Source organism: Salmo salar, chromosome 19 (genome assembly GCF_965601325.2).
Source record: "Salmo salar chromosome 19, fSalSal1, whole genome shotgun sequence".
In the NCBI taxonomy this organism is placed as follows: domain Eukaryota; kingdom Metazoa; phylum Chordata; class Actinopteri; order Salmoniformes; family Salmonidae; genus Salmo; species Salmo salar.
The window spans coordinates 91,273,397-91,281,415 of NC_138309.1; the positions used below are offsets into that span (position 1 = coordinate 91,273,397).

Sequence of the window (8,019 nt, forward strand, 5' to 3'; positions counted from 1 at the left end):
CTCTGGCAGATCTAATACATTTGTTAAGCCACGAGATAAACAGCTGCCATATCTTTCACGTGATGATGGGAAACAATTACTGAGGGTCAGGGTTGGTTGTTATGGTTTTTAATGCCGAGCATAGTCCTTATACTGTGCAGTATGTCAAATATCAATGAAGCAAGGTGCCAATTCCTTAAAACCTCTTGGGGCTAGGGGGCAGTATTTTCACGGCTGGATGAAAAACGTACCCAATTTAAACAGGTTACTACTCTGGGCCAGAAAATAGAATATGCATATTATTAGTAGATTTGGATAGAAAACACTCTGAAGTTTCTAGAACTGTTTGAATGGTGTCTGTGAGTATAACAGAACTCATATGGCAGGCAAAAACCTGAGAAAAATTGAATCAGGAAGTGGGAGAAATTAGAAATGTAGTTTTTCTTTTGAATCCCTTGAAAAACTACAGTGACATAGGATTTACGTTGCACCTCCTAAAGCTTCCATTGGCTGTCAACAATCTTCAGGAACTGGTTTCATCTGTCACCTGTTACCGGGCAGAAAATTGTGGCTCAGTCAATCAGTGGCCAGTCTGAGGACAGGTGTGTCACGACGCGCGTACACGTGACTTCGCTGTTTGTTATTTTTCTTCTGGGATGAATACCTATTGCCCGGTTGTAAAAATTATCGCAATTTTACGTAAAACAATACCCTAAAGGACAGATTGTAAACATCGTTTGACATGTTTCTACAAACGGTAATGGAACTTTTGAACATTGTCTATGGATTTGCGTCCACGCCACATGGCATTGTAAAGTGTTCTGGATGGGTCAACAAAACGGACGTATTTGGACATAAATGATGGACTTAGCAGAACAAATGAACATTTCTTGTGGAAGTGGGTGCCCTTCCGAGTGCATTCCGCCGAAGATCACCTCCCTGACCAAGGCCCTTCTCCTCTGATGACTCAGTTTAGCTGGGCGGCCAGCTCTAGGAAGAGTCTTGGTGGTTCTAAACTTCTTCCATTTAAGAATGATGGAGGCCACTGTGTTCTTGGGGACCTTCAATGGTGCAGAAATGTTTTGGTACCCTTCCCCAGATCTGTGCCTCGACACAATCCTGTCTCGGAGCTCTAAGGACAATTCCTTTGACCTCATGGCTTGGTTTTTGCTCTGACATGCACTGTCAACTGTGGGAACTTATATAGACAGTCTCACAGCAAAGGGTCTGAATACTTTATTTTTAATAATATTGCAAACATTTCTAAAAACCTGTTTTCACTGTCATTATGGGGTATTGTGTGTAGATTGATGAGGACATTTTTTTATTGAATCCATTTTAGAATAATGCTGTAAGGTAACATGTGTTAATGGGGAAGGGGTCTAAATACTTCCTGAATGCACTGTAGGCCTTTTACAAGATTAACCCTCCTGTTGTGTTCGTTTCATGTTAATTAATTATGTGTTCCTGGTCCAAAATGACCGCCCCATTATAGCTGATTATAAATCCATAATAATACATATATTATCACCTAATGTTAGATTTTTATCAACTAAAGTTCTTGTGAACATTACAAGTTTTGAACTCCTATTTGCAATTTATGGCCTGTTGGCCTCATTGAGCTGAGCTCATACAACTCGTTGTTGAGTAAAAAAAGCATAATGTATGGATTATTTTCAATATAACAAATACTCAGATGAAACATAGTGCTATTTATCACAGACGACTTTGACAAAGTTAAACAAGGACTCTCTCCTCACCAGTTTCATGATCAAAGATATGATCAAGAGCCTCACATACAGTATATCGTTCGGTCATTGTGCTGCCACAGAATGAATTGTGAGCAAGGCCTCAAAAAAGCTTTATATACCAGAGCTTTGAGAAAAGTTCTATATATTATTGAAACAATGTTGCGATTGTTTGTGAGAATGCAAACAGATGTGGTCCCTGTGGGGGGAAAGATTATATTGGGGAAAGGTTCCTGTGGGGGTTGCCATGGAAGCCAAGAAGGGGAGTGAGGTGTGTGTGTTCAAACACACATCCGGGGGTCTGCGAGAGGAAGTGTGTCCATCTGAAGAATGGGCATATGCCTGAACTCAATTTTATACACTAATTGTAGTCTCACCCATTTATTTCGAATAACCGGCCATTTTTTTTTATACCGTTAACACCACAGGTGTACAAAAGTTAAATAAAACACCCAAAATGTTATGAAAATCATCAAAATGTATTGTGTGTTCAGATGCCCTGTGTGGACAAAGTCATGGAATCTTATGACAATCAGATTAAATGAACTACATTTTTCAGAGAGAACTTGTAAATCGGTCCAATTCGACCGGAACACAGCGGGAGGGTTAAATAATGACAGGAGCATTTGATCCTTATTAAATTGATTGAGTCCAGACTCGGTACTAGTATGAATATGAAATTGACAGTCAGTAAAATAGAAAACGCATATCCACAGCCTATTTAACAGCAGATTAGAGGTGACGAGTGTCGAAAGTTTTTCCAAATACTGTGAGGAACTACTATAAATAGAAAGACTTGACTTATTGTGCGAGATGAAAATAAAATGACTGAAGCCCAGCTTATTAGCCATGGTGAGGTGGGGTTTTTACCTTTATTTGACTAGTCTTTTAAGAACAAATTCTTATTTAAAATCACGGCCTACTCCGGCCAAACCCGGACGACACTGCGCCAATTGTGCGCCGCCCTATGGGACTCCCAATCACAGCCAGATGTGATACAGCCTGGATTCAAACCAGGTACTATAGTGACGCCTCTTGCACTGAGATGCGCCACTCGGGAGCCCAATCAGGGTTAAGCCAATCAGAAGTCAGACACCCCCAAAATGGACACTTCCCTACACTTAAGGTAGCGCGCGCAATTTTGGCAGCCTGATGATTAGATTTTATAGTTGCAACTGTCATTGAAAAGTAGAGCCCCAGCCAGGCATATCTCAATATTTCAAAATGTTAATTGCAGGAAAACATAGTTTGGAAATAAAATGGCTATTCCTGTAAAGAGAAGATAATGAAAATACTACCGTAAATTCCGGACTATAAGCCGCAACTTTTTTCCCAGGCTTTGAACCTCGCGGCTTAAACAATGACGCGGCTAATATATGGATTTTTCCCGCTTTCAATTTTTTCCCCCCCCAAAAAACACATTCTGTGACATGCTCAGTTTTTTGGCGGCATGAAGCTTTCATTAGACCAATGAAATTGCCGAACGGGTTAAGGTCAAACAACTTTTTGGTTTACTGTTTAGATTAAATCGAGCGCTCTCAAACTTCCCATCATTCTGATTACGGTAGTCATTTTGTCACCCTCATCATGGCAAAGACACGGAGAAATGCATATGATGCAGCTTTCAAGTTGAAGGCGATTGATCTGGCTGTTGGAAAAGGAAAGAGCCCAGGCCTCTACGCTATACGAGTTCAAATCAAACTGTCACATGCTCCGAATACACTTTACCAGGAAGACTAATCTGTACATGTAGCTGGGGCGAAGTGACTATGCATAAGTAACAAACAGAGAGTAGCATTAGTGTACGGGGGGGGGGGGGGGGGGGTCAATGTAAATTGTCCGTTGACGATTTTATTTATTGTTCAGTAGTCTTATGGCTTGGGGGTAGAAGCTGTTGAGGAGCCTTTTGGTCCTAGACTTGGCGCTCTGGTACCGCATGCCGTGCGGTAGCAGAGAGAACAGTCTATAACTTGGGTGACTGGAGTCTGACAATTTTATGGGCTTTCCCCTGACACCGCCTATTGTATAGGTCGGTATGGCAGGAAGCTTGGCCCAAGTGATGTACTGGGCCGTTCGCACTACCCTCTGTAGCGCCTTACGGACAGATGCCGAGCTGTTGCCATACCAGGTGGTGATGCAACCGGTCAGGATGCTCTCGATGGTGCAGCTGGAGAACCTTTTGAGGATCTGGGGATCCATGACACATATTTTCAGTCTCCTGAGGGGGAAAAAGGCTTTGTCGTGCCCTCTTCACGACTGTCTTGGTATGTTTGGACCACAAGAGTTCGTTGATGATGTGGACACCAAGGAACTTGAAACTCTCGACCCGCTCCACTACAGTCCCAGTCGATGTTAATGGGGGCTTGTTCGGCCTTTTCCTGTAGTCAACGATCAGCTACTTTGTCTTGCTCACATTGAGGGAGAGGTTGTTGTCCTGGCACCAAACTGCCAGTTCTCTGATCTCCTCCCAATAGGCTGTCTCATCATTGTCGGTGATCAGGCCTACCACTGTTTTATCGTCAGCAAACTTAATGGTGTTGGAGTCGTGCCTGGCCACGCAGTCGTGGGTGAACAGGGAATACAGGAGGGGACTAAGTACACACCCCTGAGGGGCACCAGTGTTGAGGATCAGCGTGGCAAACGTGTTGTTGCCTACTCTTACCACCTGTGGGCGGCACGTCAGGAAGTCCAGGATCCAGTTGCAGAGGGAGGTGTTTAGTCCCAGAGCCCTTAGCTTAGTGATGAGCTTTGTGGGCACTATGGTGTTGAATGCTGAGCTGTAGTCAATGAACAGCATTCTCACATATGTGTTCCTTTTGTCCAGGATAGAAAAGACAGTGTGGAGTGTGATTGCGATTGCGTCATCTGTGGATCTGTTGGAGCGGTATGCGAATTGGAGTGGGTCTAGGGTGTCCGGGAGGATGCTGTTGATGTGAGCCATGACCAGCCTTTCAAAGCACTTCATGGCTACTGACGTGAGTGCCACGGGGCGGTAATCATTTAGACAGGTTACCTTCGCTTCCTTGGGCACAGGGACTATGGTGGTCTGCTTGAAAAATGTAGGTATTACAAACTCGGTCAGGGAGAGATTGAAAATGTCAGTGAAGACACTTGCCAGTTGGTCCGCGCATGCTCTGAGTACACACCCTGGTAATCCATCTGGCCCAGCGGCTTTGTGAATGTTGACCTGGTTAAATGTTTTGTTCACATCGGCTACTGAGAGCGTTATCACACAGTCATCCAGAACAGCTGGTGCTCTCGTGCATGCTTCAGTGTTGCTTGCCTTGAAGCGAGCATAAAAAAAGGCCTTTAGCCCGTCTGGTAGGTTCGCGTCATTGGGCAACATGCATCCGGGTTTCCCTCTGTAGTCCGTAAGAGTTTTCAAGCCCTGCCACATCCGACGAGTGTCAGAGCCGGTGTAGTAGGATTCAACCTCAATCTGTATTGACGCTTTGCTTATTTGATGGTTCATCTGAGGGCATAGCGGGATTTCTTATAAGTGTCCGGATTAGTCTCCCGATAGAATTATGGTCAGATTTGCCAAATGGAGGGCAGGGGAGTTTTCAATGCATCTCTGTGTGTGGTGTAAAGGTGGTCTAGGATTTTTTTTCCTCTGTGGTTGCACATGTGACAAGCTGGTAAAAATTTGGTAAAACTGATTTAAGTTTGCCTGCATTAAAGTCCCTGGCTACTAGGCGCGCAGCTTCTGGGTGAGCATTTTCTTACATTTTAGTCATTTAGCAGACGCTCTTATCCAGAGCGACTTACAGTAGTGAATGCATACATTTCATACATTTTTTTTTCTCCGTACTGGCCCCCCGTGGGAATCGAATCCACAACCCTGGCGTGGTAAACAACATGCTCATCCCTCTACCAACTGAGCCACAGGGAGGCCTTATAGAGTAGGTGTTAGTGCCAGCTTCGTTCTGTGGTGGTAAATAGACGGCTACAAATAATATAGATGAGAACTCTCTTGGTAGATAGTGTGGTCTACAGCTTATCATAAGGTACTCTACCTCAATATCTCAAAACGTATTTAATATTAGACATCGCGCACCAGCTGTTATTGACAAATAGACACACACCCTCACCCCTCGTCTTACCAGAGGTAGCGTCTCTGTTCTGCCGGTGCACGGAAAATACCACCAGCTCTATATTGTCCGTTCCTTCGTTCAGCCACATCTCGGTGAAACATAAGATGTTAGGACGTTACAATTTTTCATGTCCCGTTGGTAGGATAATCTTAATCGTAGGGCATCAATTTTTTTTCTCCAATGATTGCAAGCATTGAATGGTATTTTTTTTGCAAAACAGTGATTGGATAGTCATAATTTAGATTAATGCTATCTACTCATCACATTATGAATAGTAGGGTACCTTACATCGGTCTGCAAACGCAAGGATGCATGGACTGCTTTATTATAAAGGTGCATTTGTATGGTGAAAATATGCTTCCCCAAACCTGAAACTCACACAGCCTATGCAGCGGCTGGTGATTTTGGCATTTGTTAATTTTCTTGTTGGCTGAGGGAAATGAAATGTGGGGGATCCCCACTGTAAGGGACACAAAACAACACCAGCTTGGCTGTTTATCTCACATTTTTTGACATGGTTGACTGGGACACAGAGTGACACCCCACCCAAAATAGGCAGGGTTTGAGGACAAGGAAATGGATTTGAATACCAGGGAGGACCCACAGTATCTAGTTGATTGTATTTAACTAGTCCATAGCCTATTGAATGTCTGCTAGATTGGTAGCGAAAACACTTTGCCAAGTTACATGACACCATAGGCCCTTTTTGAACTGGGCAAATGTTTTTGATCACATTGTCGACCCAAGCCCAGTTAAAGAGTAACGTTAGGCTCCTTTGGCAGCCAAAAACTCCATCTAAACACCAATTGCGGTAAGGTTCATTAAGCCCTCTAGTTTCAAATTGTATCAAAAATAATTTCACAAATGCAAAATACATTTACTGTACACGGTTTTAACATTAGCAGCAGACGGTATTTCAGTGATAACGCATTTGTGGCATCCATCTTCCGCATGTGTTCGGAGATGCAGAGAACTAATGTTAATTACCACAGGTAGTCAACCGTCTTCCGTCTGGTTTCCGTTAACAAGCGCTGTAACATGGAAAAACAGCCGTGTGGGAACCCCAACCCCATAAAAATCTGCGATAATTGAACCTTGTTTTTATTAGCTCTCGCTAATATCAACGAAATGTTCCTTGTTTCCAAAACCGTAACGCAAGCGATGCATTTAGATTTAGAGCAAGCGGTGGGGCACTCAACGACCGGAAAATACTATCTTCAGTAAACACTAAAGGTAGTTACAGTCGCGCCTATTGTTGACCTACTTTCACTTTCAGTTAGGATATTGTCTGTAGCTACTGCTAAGTATTGAGCCATGTTTGCAAGGTTAATTTGTGTTGGAGTTTGAACAATTATAGTACCAGCACATAGTATGCCCGCTAAATCGACATATCCGCCGTGACTTGATATGCAATGTTTACTTGGCTGTTGTTGGCTGATCTGGCTGACTCCACGGCGTTCCTCAGTTTGTTACCATCTAGCACTCTTGGAAAGGCACAATACATATGATACGAATGTGTTTTATCAAGCTGGTTTATACGCCAACTAGCTAAAGAAAGACTCCGTAGTAGGCTACTAGCATACGTTCATTAGCTAGCTACCGTTAGCAATCTCAATTTAACACGTTAGTTAGCAAGCTAGCTAACCTTGCGATGTCCAGGCCGTTTGGTGAGCTAAACACCACAACATCGGTTGTTTACTGATTCCCAGAGGTTGACAAGATGCCACCGTTAATTTAAAAAAAAAACCATAATAATAAACAATATAGTTTTGATTAAGCAACCTACGCAGGCTTTACCTACCTGTGATCTGCGCACCGTAGCTGAGCGGTGTGTGAACGCAATGGCCGTGTTCGAGGATCAAAACTGCAATGGATCATGGGTAATTTGGCTGACCGATCTACAAATAATGAGTTGTTATTTGATGCAAGGTGATTTGTAAATCAGTCAATCGACCGCCGCCTGTGTCATGTTAAAAGGTCCGTGCTAAACTCTTCCCAGCGTGACATTAGTTCCGATGCGTTCTGATTATGACGGTTTGGTGTAACTTTTTATATGACTCCCTGCAGTCGTTTCGATGCCTTTAACACTGTCTGGTGAACGCAGATCAAATATGATGAGTTGGTTAGGGACGAGACTTTAGAGTATTTTCGGCTCATTTTACTCCCAATCGGCTCTTAGTACAAAATGATTCAAAATC

At 43.3% G+C, this 8,019-nt stretch overlaps 1 protein-coding gene across 3 annotated transcripts in view; it reads right to left on the minus strand.

Annotated features, from left to right (window-relative positions):
• nktr (natural killer cell triggering receptor) overlaps positions 1 to 7,710 on the minus strand; it is a 95,748-nt gene extending 88,038 nt beyond the window's left edge. For all 3 annotated transcript variants that reach the window (XM_045702871.2, XM_045702870.2, XM_045702869.2), the window contains exon 1: positions 7,623 to 7,710. The gene's annotated coding sequence lies outside the window, so the exon portion shown is untranslated. The remainder of the gene's footprint in view (positions 1 to 7,622) is intronic.
• Positions 7,711 to 8,019: the final 309 nt, after the last annotated feature.